The sequence below is a fragment of the Macrobrachium nipponense genome, chromosome 14, assembly GCF_015104395.2.
Source record: "Macrobrachium nipponense isolate FS-2020 chromosome 14, ASM1510439v2, whole genome shotgun sequence".
NCBI classification, from domain to species: domain Eukaryota; kingdom Metazoa; phylum Arthropoda; class Malacostraca; order Decapoda; family Palaemonidae; genus Macrobrachium; species Macrobrachium nipponense.
Genome location: NC_087207.1, coordinates 27,508,533 through 27,519,311, shown reverse-complemented (window position 1 = coordinate 27,519,311; position 10,779 = coordinate 27,508,533). Strand labels below are relative to the sequence as shown.

Here is a 10,779-nt window from a genome sequence, read left to right as displayed (position 1 = left end):
ACAGTTCCTTAAAGTATTCCTGTACTCAGTCCCCTTATCTTTCACGAAAATGGTCTGGTAACACCACAATGAAGCCTGTTTGTCTTGTAACGACGGATGTGAATAGTCGAGGCATTGGATGCCAATACTCATATTTTCTAATCACTACTGCAGACAGTATGTTAATGATATACGAATAATAGTTCACATTGCCAGTGAAATGAGTTGTTAAGTAAATAGAAAAATAGTATAGTAACAGATCAATATAAATAGTAATGGTAAAAATCATATTCATTTCAGATTAATCATATTCGTCCACCTTCGTTCCATTCAGGTGTGGCTGCTGCTGCAGGCGTTTGCAGGAATCCTACTTTTGTTTATGTTAGATCATTATTTGGTGTCAATTTCAGAGCATAGTTATTTGAATGGAAGTACGCTTTGGATTAACACAATCCATCTATTTATAAAGTAATGAGATTATGAACTGCAAATTTCTAGACCTATAAATATAATTTCATAAAGGCAATTGTGATAGCCATTGACAGGCTATGAGACGGAAGGCTTTGGGGAAAATAACAGACAACCAGATGTATAAAAGAACCGATATATCTGATGTAGCACTCATATTCTTTTTATTCGAGCCACGTCTCACCAGAGTAGCCTACCGTAGATGGAAATTTCTCGAGTCATCCAAGTAACAACACCCCTTAACCACCATGATGGTCTTTATATCAGTGGTAGATATGGTTGCACACCGATAAATTCCGTATTTAGATGTGATGAGCGGGTTTATTTTCTGTCAATTTCATCGTTATTATTGAAAAATAGTGGATTGGCTTTTTATAATACCTTGAGAATTACAACAGGAACTCAATTAGATTAATGTTGTATATCCATGTGATTATATTATACTAATAAGATAAGTCCAATATCGCTGTGTCTTCGTGGACGGCGACACAGCGATATCGGTGAGGGTGTGAAACAAGTTATTGAAGTCAAGCCAACTGTTTCAAATATCTCGTTCTATATTTAAAATTTCCCTCCACATGTGGCCTAACAAAGCATCAAGAAGAAATCATCAATCGTATTTTCATTTTTATGAAAGTAAACTCCATGATGATCAATCGCAGATTAGTTAGGTATGAGATCATGACGAGAGTGGTAGTTCGAGAATTCATTGTTGTCAAAGACCCACTTGGCAACGGTTTTACCCCAGGGAATGTAATTAAGTGCTTTGTAGCTTTGTAAGGTATTTCACTTTTAATACTGGATATTTGTGTGGATATAATTAGCAATTTGACCTTGCAACTAGATGTACCTTAGATGGGTAGAGACATAGAGAGAGATAAAGAGATGGATTGAATTGCTTTCAGTATTCGTCAGGTTTTGATTTTTTTCTTTACATTTAACTTAAATGACTCGATTTTTTCCCTCATCTGAGCTAGTCCTTGGTCATAATCATTGGTAAAAAGTGAAACACCCAAGCTTTTTGTGATGATATAATCATGAGTTTTCTTTATTAAAATCAGCTGGAATCATCAATGAATTTATAGCCAATATCTGAAAACTATGTAGTACTACACATTTATGATGTTCAGTGTTTATTCACAATCATAATTTCGTATTAGCCTTTCTTTTAGGACTCAAACGATACAGATTGATTGAAGCTATATGTCTTGCATATTTTTTTTTGTCCAATTTCCATTCTGATAACATTCCTTACATTCAAAAAATAAACCCACAAGCTTACTGAGTATAACTTGTTCGCTTGTGATTATTCATATAGTATTTCACTTCAAACTTTAGTACTTTCAGGCCCTAACTGTGGCCCTTTCTGAAGAGATGTGAAGGTTGTCAGACTGGGTCCAGACTGATGGTGACCACTCACTTGCCACAGGGGTTAATCCCATTGACAATTAGATCAGGATATCAGAATAACAGGAGGAGATTAACAACTCTCAAGAGAGTGGAAACCAGGACAGCCATCACATGAATGACAGCTGAACAAGATGTTCCAGTAGACTGCTGGGCCTTTTGACCCAGTCTGACAACCTTCACATCTCTTGAGAAAGGCAACAGTCAGGGCCTGAAAGTACTTGAGTTTTAACTAAAATGCAACACAAATACTTCAAAGTAAACAAGTTAAACTCAGCAGTCTTGTGGGTTTCTTTTTCCATCTTCAGAAGAAAACTGAAAAAGAGCAAGAAGTTATTCGTTTTTCAGGAGACATTAATGCTACTCTTCAGTAGGAAGTTATCCATATTTCTGGAGACTTCAATGCTACTCTCCAGTAAGTAATTATCCATATTTCTGGAGACTTCAATCCTACTCTCCAGTGAGTAGTTATCTGTATTTCTGGAGACTTCAAGGCTACTCTCCAGTGAGTAGTTATCTGTATTTCTGGAGACTTCAATGCTACTCTCCATTAAGTAGTTATCCATATTTCTGGAGATTTCAATGCTGTTCTCCAGTAAGTAGTTATCCATATTTCTGGAGACTTCAAAGCTACTCTCCAGTAAGTAATTATCCATATTTCTGGAGACTTCAATGCTACTCTCCAGTAAGTAGTTATCTGTATTTCTGGAGACTTCAATGCTACTCTCCAGTAAGTAGTTATCTGTATTTCTGGAGACTTCAATGCTACTCTCCAGTGAGTAGTTATCCATATTTCTGGAGACTTCAATGCTACTCTCCATTAAGTAGTTATCCATATTTCTGGAGATTTCAATGCTGTTCTCCAGTAAGTAGTTATCCATATTTCTGGAGACTTCAAAGCTACTCTCCAGTGAGTAGTTATCCACATTTCTGGAGACTTCAATGTTACTCTCCAGTAAGTAATTATCCATATTTCTGGAGACTTCAATGCTACTCTCCAGTAAGTAGTTATCTGTATTTCTGGAGACTTCAATGCTACTCTCCAGTGAGTAGTTATCCATATTTCTGGAGACTTCAATGCTACTCTCCATTAAGTAGTTATCCATATTTCTGGAGACTTCAATGCTACTCTCCAGTAAGTAGTTATCCATTTTTCCGGAGACTTCAATGCTACTCTCCATTAAGTAGTTATCCATATTTCTGGAGATTTCAATGCTACTTTCCAGTAAGTAGTTATCCATTTTTCAGGAGACTTCAGTGTTGCTCTCCAGTAAGAAGTTATCCATATTTCTGGAGATTTCAATGCTGCTCTCCAGTAAGTAGTTATCCATTTTTCAGGAGACTTCAATGCTACTCTCCAGTAAGTAGTTATCTATTTTTCTGGAGACTTTAATGCTACTCTCCAGTAAATCATTATCTAATTTTCTGAAGACTTCGGTGCTGCTCTTCAGTAAGTAGTTATCTATATTCCTGGAAACTTATTGCTGCTTTCCAGTAAGTAGTTATCCTTGTACCTGGAGACTTCAACTCAAATATAATGCGGTCTCAGATTAAATTATCAAGGACAAAGGTCCCGAGACCAAGTTAATGAGTCAATCTATGTATGTCCAGCTCATGATGTAGGCCTAGGCTGATTTCCCCAAACAACATGTGAAGAGTGACCTGGGAGGTTGCAGGGCTACCTGAGGATGGAAGGAGGGCAGGGCTGGAGAATAGGTAAGGGGGATGGCTGGAGAATCATTATTGGGGGCTGGGGGAGCCGTTGGTTAAACGGACTGTCATTTAATTTGGTCCTAACGAGATGGAAAGTGTGATGGTAATTGCTTCATAGCAAAGAAAGATAAAGGAAAGGAGAACGCATTTTCGAGAAGTTCGGCAGCAAGGAGGCTTTCGCGCCACTGTTGGAGGCGTCTATGCTCGCGGCTGTTCGAGAATCGGCAGGAGTGTTGTGGATCTCGTCGGGACGTGAGAAACGCCGCGATTTCTGATGCAATACCTCGTCTAGATTCATCTAAGAAGTTCTAGAAATCCCTGGAGTCGGTGACGTTCGCCGTAGGCTCCGCCCCCCAGAGTGCCGTATAAATACGACGAACGAACTTTGGAGAGCAGTGATCGTAGAAGGAAGAGATCGTAAAAGAGAGAGATCACCAGTTAGTAAGAGCCACAGATCAGATTATCAGTGAGAGGTCAGCAGCAGCAGAGATCTTCCGTGAGATACGAGAAAAAGGAACCGAAGAAGTATCAGTCAAAAGAAGAATTGTTCGAGTGTTGGTTGGATATTGGTCTAGTCGTCTTCCGGTGTGGACGGCCGAGTTGTCTCTACGTTGAGCAGACTTCGGAGAAGAAAAGGGGAGAGTTCCTGTCTTACAAGTAGACTAGTTCCTGCAATACGGAGTCAAGAGGACGACTGCAATTGCCGCCCTACTTTTATGAAGCCACCTCTTCGAAGTGCCAAACTGTTTAGCAAAGTTTATTTCTTATTACCTCACTGTTTCCCCAGTTCATGCAGTGTAAGATTCTGTCTTTTTATGTAAATAGGAGATACCATTCTGCATTTACCTTTGTTAGTAAGCTTGTAAATAAACCGTTTGTTGTTGGTGTTTTCTTTTCTATATTCGTATCCCCAGTTTCAACTGTTTGTGTTGATATTTTTTTTTTTTTTTAAATTTCATATCGAACCTGAAGCGGACCTCCCTCAGAGGCCGTAACATTGTGTCGACCTTTAACCAGGATATTTCGACACCGTAACATTGTCTCTGAGATTACAGAGTCCGTAACAGAAAGAAAAAATTGATACTGATGCTCTAATCAGGGGAGGGTCGGGATAATACAAAGCTGCAATTACTTGAATGAGGGCAATGCTTTTTAAACATGAAAAAGAATTATTAACAATTATAGTGGATACAGTGAACTGAACTACGTGTTCCCTTCAAGAGAAGTTTTGTGCTAATTTTCACACACAAAAAACTAATCAAATTCAGTTTTAATTACATTTTTATTAAAAATCTTAAAAATTACTGGACAAGTACACAAAAATAGCAAAAATGGATCTTGGAGTAATTGAATTTGCAAATCCACGGGATCATATATAGTCGATAAATTCGAGACTGGAGCGACAAGAAAGTCAGTCACGGATCCCACGAGACGAAAGGATCAGATGAAAACTCATATCGACTGCAAACTCTTTCCTTTTTATATCCACTCTTGGGTTGATATATAAGGACCATCAGGGTGTTTAAGATGTCTTGTTACTCGGATGATTCGATTTCAATACCGCCCAGAGAAATTTCCATCTAGGCTACTCTGGTGAGAAGTGGCTCGAATATAAAACAAATATGAGTGACACACTGGATACACTAGCTCCTTTATACATCTGGTGGTCTATCATTTTTCCCCAAAGCTTTCCATATCGTAACCTGTCAATGGCTATCACGATTCCCTTTATGAAATTAAATTTATAGCTCTTGGTATTTGCAGTTTATAATTTCATTACTTTATAAATAGATGGACTGTGTAAACCAAAAGCGTATTTCCATTCAAATAATCATTTTTGAAATTGACACCTAATAATGATCCACCATGAACAAGATTTGAATTCAAGCAAACGCCGGCAGCAGCAACACCTGAATGAAACGAAGGTTGGCGAATATAATTAATCTGGAATGAATATGATTTTCATCATTGCTATTCAAATTACTCTGTTACTATACTATTTTTCTGTTTATTTAACAACTCACTTCACTTGTAATGTGAACTATTATTCGTATATCATTAACATATTGTCTGCAGTAGTGATTAGAAAATATGAGCATTGGCATCCAATATCTCGACCATCCACACCCGTTGTTAGAAGACAAACAGGCTTCATTGCCGTGTTACCAGACCATTATCATGAAACAGAAGGGGACGGGGTAAAGGAAAACTTTGAGGCAACTGTACGTAAAAGAATCTTCTCCATTCTCTTTGGACAGGAAGGGCGCCCCATTCCTCAGTTCGCTGAACAGAATCCAAGACAAATTGGTAGAGGCTAGCATAGTCAATTACTGGCTGCGAAAACTCTTCGACATAGCTGTGTGGAAAGGAAGCAGGATCAGGAAGCAGAAAATCTTGGCCGGGGAAGAACAGGAGAAGACCTATTTGCAGGTGGGAGTAACATCTTATTTCTTCTCTGCATCTGAAGCTGTCAGGGAGACTTATTCAGTTTGTTACTCAATGCTAAATTCTGGTTACTTTTTCCTCTGTCGATTTCATAAATGAACAGGATTGCTAACCTGACTTCCCATTAACACAGTTTGATTCCACTGCCCATTTCCTTTCTCTCGTATTTGCCATTTTCTTTGTTTCCACTTCCCATTTTCTTTGTTATCCACTTACCATTATCTTTGTTTCCCACTTCCTGTCTTCCTAGCTTCCCACTTTCCACTGTCTTCGTTTCCAGCATCCAATCATGTTTGCCACTTCAGATTTTTTCTTTTTATTCATTTTACTTTCTTACAAACAGGAAACGTCTCATAAGGGAGCTGTGGTGCTGAATATGAACCACTTGCAAGGGGCATTTTACCTTCTCGCCCTGGGCATCGTCCTGTGTTTCTTCGCCGCAGTCGGGGAGAACAACGTCCATGCCACCTGGAAAGCATAGTCGATGATATCCCTAACAAGATGTCAATCAACGTCAGTCAAGATGGCTGTTAGCTATTCCATAGACAGCATCTTTATCTGGGTTTTGTTTGACGAATGACGTTTATCGAGAAGGGCAGATTTGAAACTGGGCATACACTGGGAAATACGAGTTGTCCTCAATATTCAGATTAATCAAAATAAATGCACACACATATGTGAGGTTTGTTGAGCCATATTTGAAACTAGTCATTCATAAGAAAATAAACATTATCCCCATTATCTGGCTTATTCAAAATGAATGGCACTTAAGTTAATGATATATATTCATGACAAGTGACATTGTTATTGAGGAAATAAAGGTATAGCATCATTGTTGAGGCATTTTTGTCCTTCAAACTAACAACGACTTAAACAGCTGGCAATTATATGATTTATATGAGAGATTCTTATTACAGAGGTGGGTTAATTAAATGTGAAAAAACTAAGAAATGACAAAGAGAATATATATAAAAAACACACACTTTAGAATGAAATTAACACAAGACACAATAAATTGAAATGTGAAAAAATGAAAGAAGTTCACCAGTTTGGATACCCAATACAATCAATCTTCACAATTAAATTTTACACCCATTTTTAAACTCATTTTATCCACGGTTAAAAGTAAATTCGCATTAGCTTTTACCAGTTTTTCCTTTTTCACAACATCTTCGGTTGAACACACGTATAATGAGGCGCCGTTACACATTTTACAATGTCTGTTCAGATTCACAGAAATAACAAAGAGTGACCCAAATATAATTATTTATGTTGCTGTAAAAATAAAAAATAAATTTCCTCGGTCAGGAAGAGAGAGAGAGAGAGTGCTTTAGCGATTCTCTTCACACGAAGGTCTAGTCTCGAATGACCAAATCTGTCTTCGTAGGTGAAACTACTGATCTGCGAAGGTCAACCCCAAATGGATGGATGACGTCAAAACAGTTACAATTAGCAAAGACACTAATTAACATAAAAATATATTTAAGTGAAACCATTTTTTTATATTTTAGTTTACCGATGAGGTTTGTTGAGTCAGATTTGAAACCAAGAAAATAAACATAATCCCCATTATCTGGATTGATCAAAATGAATGGCACTTAAGTTAATGACATATATTCATGACAAGTGAAATTATTATAGAGGAAATAAAGATCATAGCATCGTTGCTAAGGCATTTTTGTCCTTCAAATTAACACGACTTAAATAGCTGGCAATTATAAGATTTATAGGAAGGATTCTTGTTACAGAGGTGGGGGTTTATTGATACTGATCCATGTTTCTACACACACACACACACACAACACACACATATATATTATATAATATATGTGTGTGTGTATGTGTGTTTATGTATATATATATATATATATATATATCTATATATATATATATTATATCCGTCATTTTTTATTACTTTCACATGTCACCCTTTCCAACCTCTCCTATAGAGGCTGAACTTGGACTTGAAGGGCATCGCGAGCATCACTATTTATCTCAGCGACCTCAAAAATAATCTGTCGTTTTCAGTTATTATTATTTTTCATAACCCTTTCCCACCCCCTCCCAAACCCAACCCTCCCTTTGGTGCAGTGATGTCTCACCCCCACAGTATTCTTTCCCTGACGATAAGTTATATAGATCCCAAGTTTGGTTGGAATTGCTCAGTGCGTGTAAAATTGTATGTGGCACAAACATACACACAAATACATCCATTTTTATATACAGAAGATATATATATTTGTGTGTTTGTGTGTATCACAGACCCAAGAAAGAGCTCATACGAACCAAGCTATGGGACGGACCTTCCGTGAGGTCATTTAATGTATCAAACAGAGGAAAATGGGGAACGATGGGCAAATGATCACGAACGCAACCTAGTTACTCTAATAACTTGTTATTCTGTGAGCCTAAGAGATTTCTCCCTTGTTAAACATTTCAGCTTTTACAAAAAAAAAAAAAGGGTGGTTGGTTACAGGTATATGTATAGCCTTGAAAACATTAAGAGATTTCCACTGCAAAGTCTCCCCTTTCACACATTGATATTATACATACATACATACATATATATATATATATATTATATATATATATATATATATATATATATATATATATATATATATATTACGTTTTTACAACACAACTGTAAAACACATAAAGGAAAAGAGGAATAAATGGAGCGCTTATGACTTACCTGGGGTATAGGATTGTTTTATGCTTGGAAGGTCGCCAAGGAAACTCAGCCGATAATCTAAATTTAGTTTATTTACAAAGAAAATATTGAATGGTGTCATGGTAATCGCTCAATAGCGAAGTAACATATATTAAAGGAAAGGAAAATGCATCTTCTTCGAGTAGGTCTGCAGCAACGAGGCATTCGCGCACGTATTGGAGGCGTCTGTTATCGTGATTGTTCGAGAATCCCTAGGTGTGTTGTGGAACTCCAGTACGCGCCCGTCGCTAAAAACGCCGCATATTATGATGTAAGTTTTCGTCTGGATCCTTCTAAAAAGTTCCTGTTAGGAGACGATAACGTTTGCTGGTTAAGCTCCGCCCTTTTCAGCCCCGCCCCGAGATCGACGAATATATATATATATATATATATATAATATACCTATATATATATATATATATATATATATATATATATATATGCCCTGCCAGGAAGTAAGAAGGGGTATGAGAATCAGATCATCAGAGATAAAAGAAGGAAGAGACGAAGGATAAGAGAGGAAGAGGACGCACGAGAGAGAGTGTGAACGGAAACAAGTCAAGTCCACAGTCCGTAGTCGGAGAGAGAGAGAGATCCCGACGTTGAGCAACCATTCATAGAAGAAACGTCCTACAAGTGATTTATAGGAGTAACCCGCCCTTCAAGTTTCAAGACTAAGACATTTCTTCCTGCAGTACGAAGTCAAGAAGCCGTCTGAAGTTTCTACTGTCCCCTTTTGAGAAGGCATTGCTTCGAGCACTGATTTCGACAGCTGCAAAACTGGCCAGCAAGTATTTCATACCACACTGTGTCCCCCTTTTTACATATTGTCAGATTTAACTTTGACATGTAAATAGGAGAAACCATTCTGCATTTATCTTTGTTAATAAGCTAGTAAATAAACTTCTTTTCTATTTGAGTTTCTTTCTATATTCGTATCCCAAGTTTCAACTGTTGGTGTTGAATCCTTTTTGTTTATTATATTAAAGAACCTGAGCAGATCTCGGTCCGTAACAAATGGCCTGAGATTACTGAAAGGCATATGGGCCACGAGGAAAGAGCGTCGGGTGTGGTCTGCATTACTCTAACATTCACAATATGATAAAATGACCGAATTCAATATTTAATGCAAAGCTGGTTTCCAAATTGATGATTTCCGGTAATAAAAGCTCTTGCAAGGAGGGCAGGGAGGCACGGAATCAGCAGTTAGCAATCTGGAAATGAATTCCAAATTACACACAACATAAAGACAAAGACTTCTTGCACAATATTACAGCTAATGCACTATGGAGGGTGTTTATCTTTAATCACACACAAGGGGAGGACTCTAGTGCTTAAATAAAATGCTCAATGAAGATCTTAATCTTGGACAGGTCACAGGGGTGGCACGTGCTTACGAGGGTCGACAAAGAATGTTTGTTAGAGGAGTGAGAAAATGGAAATTTGAAAATGAAAATAGCAAGATTCGTCTTGGAGAAATAGGGGCTGGTTGGAATTTGCACTTTCAAGACGTACCTTAGTTGGCTTGTGTATGTAGCGTGATGTCTGATGAGGGCTCCAACCAGCGATGATGAACAAAGGGCTGAAAACAAGTCAGAGGCAAACACATCTGTCCGCTATAGGAGCTGGATACGACTGAGAGCGAGGTCAGGGCATTCGCGGGGGACCTCGGTTCAAAGCACCGCCTATGGCATTGTCTGGAAAGATGCAAAAACACAGCCTGCAGAGCTGTGGGACAAGAGGTCTTAAAGCTAGGACTACCTAAAGCCTACCCAGCAGCCCATATAACCCGTACAACTTGCCCTTCTTATCCTACACTATGTTTCTAGTCGTTAACGGCTCATTAGCCCCCATCTTTGGGGAACAACAGACATGCCGATCCCCCAATTAGTAAAAGTTGGGGTAAAAATGGCTGCTCTTCTAGCAAATAAGGTAAATTTGAATTTCCAAGGAGGCGAGGCGATATAAAAACGAAACAATATATATGTATATATATGTATGTATGTATATACATACAAGTATATTCCTGTCCAAGTGATGTTTTAAACTCAAAC

At 38.0% G+C, this 10,779-nt stretch overlaps 1 pseudogene; it reads left to right on the top strand.

Moving 5' to 3' along the window:
- The window catches only part of LOC135226181 (uncharacterized), a 21,062-nt pseudogene extending 14,313 nt beyond the window's left edge, over positions 1–6,749 (top strand).
- The last annotated feature ends 4,030 nt before the right edge of the window (positions 6,750–10,779 follow it).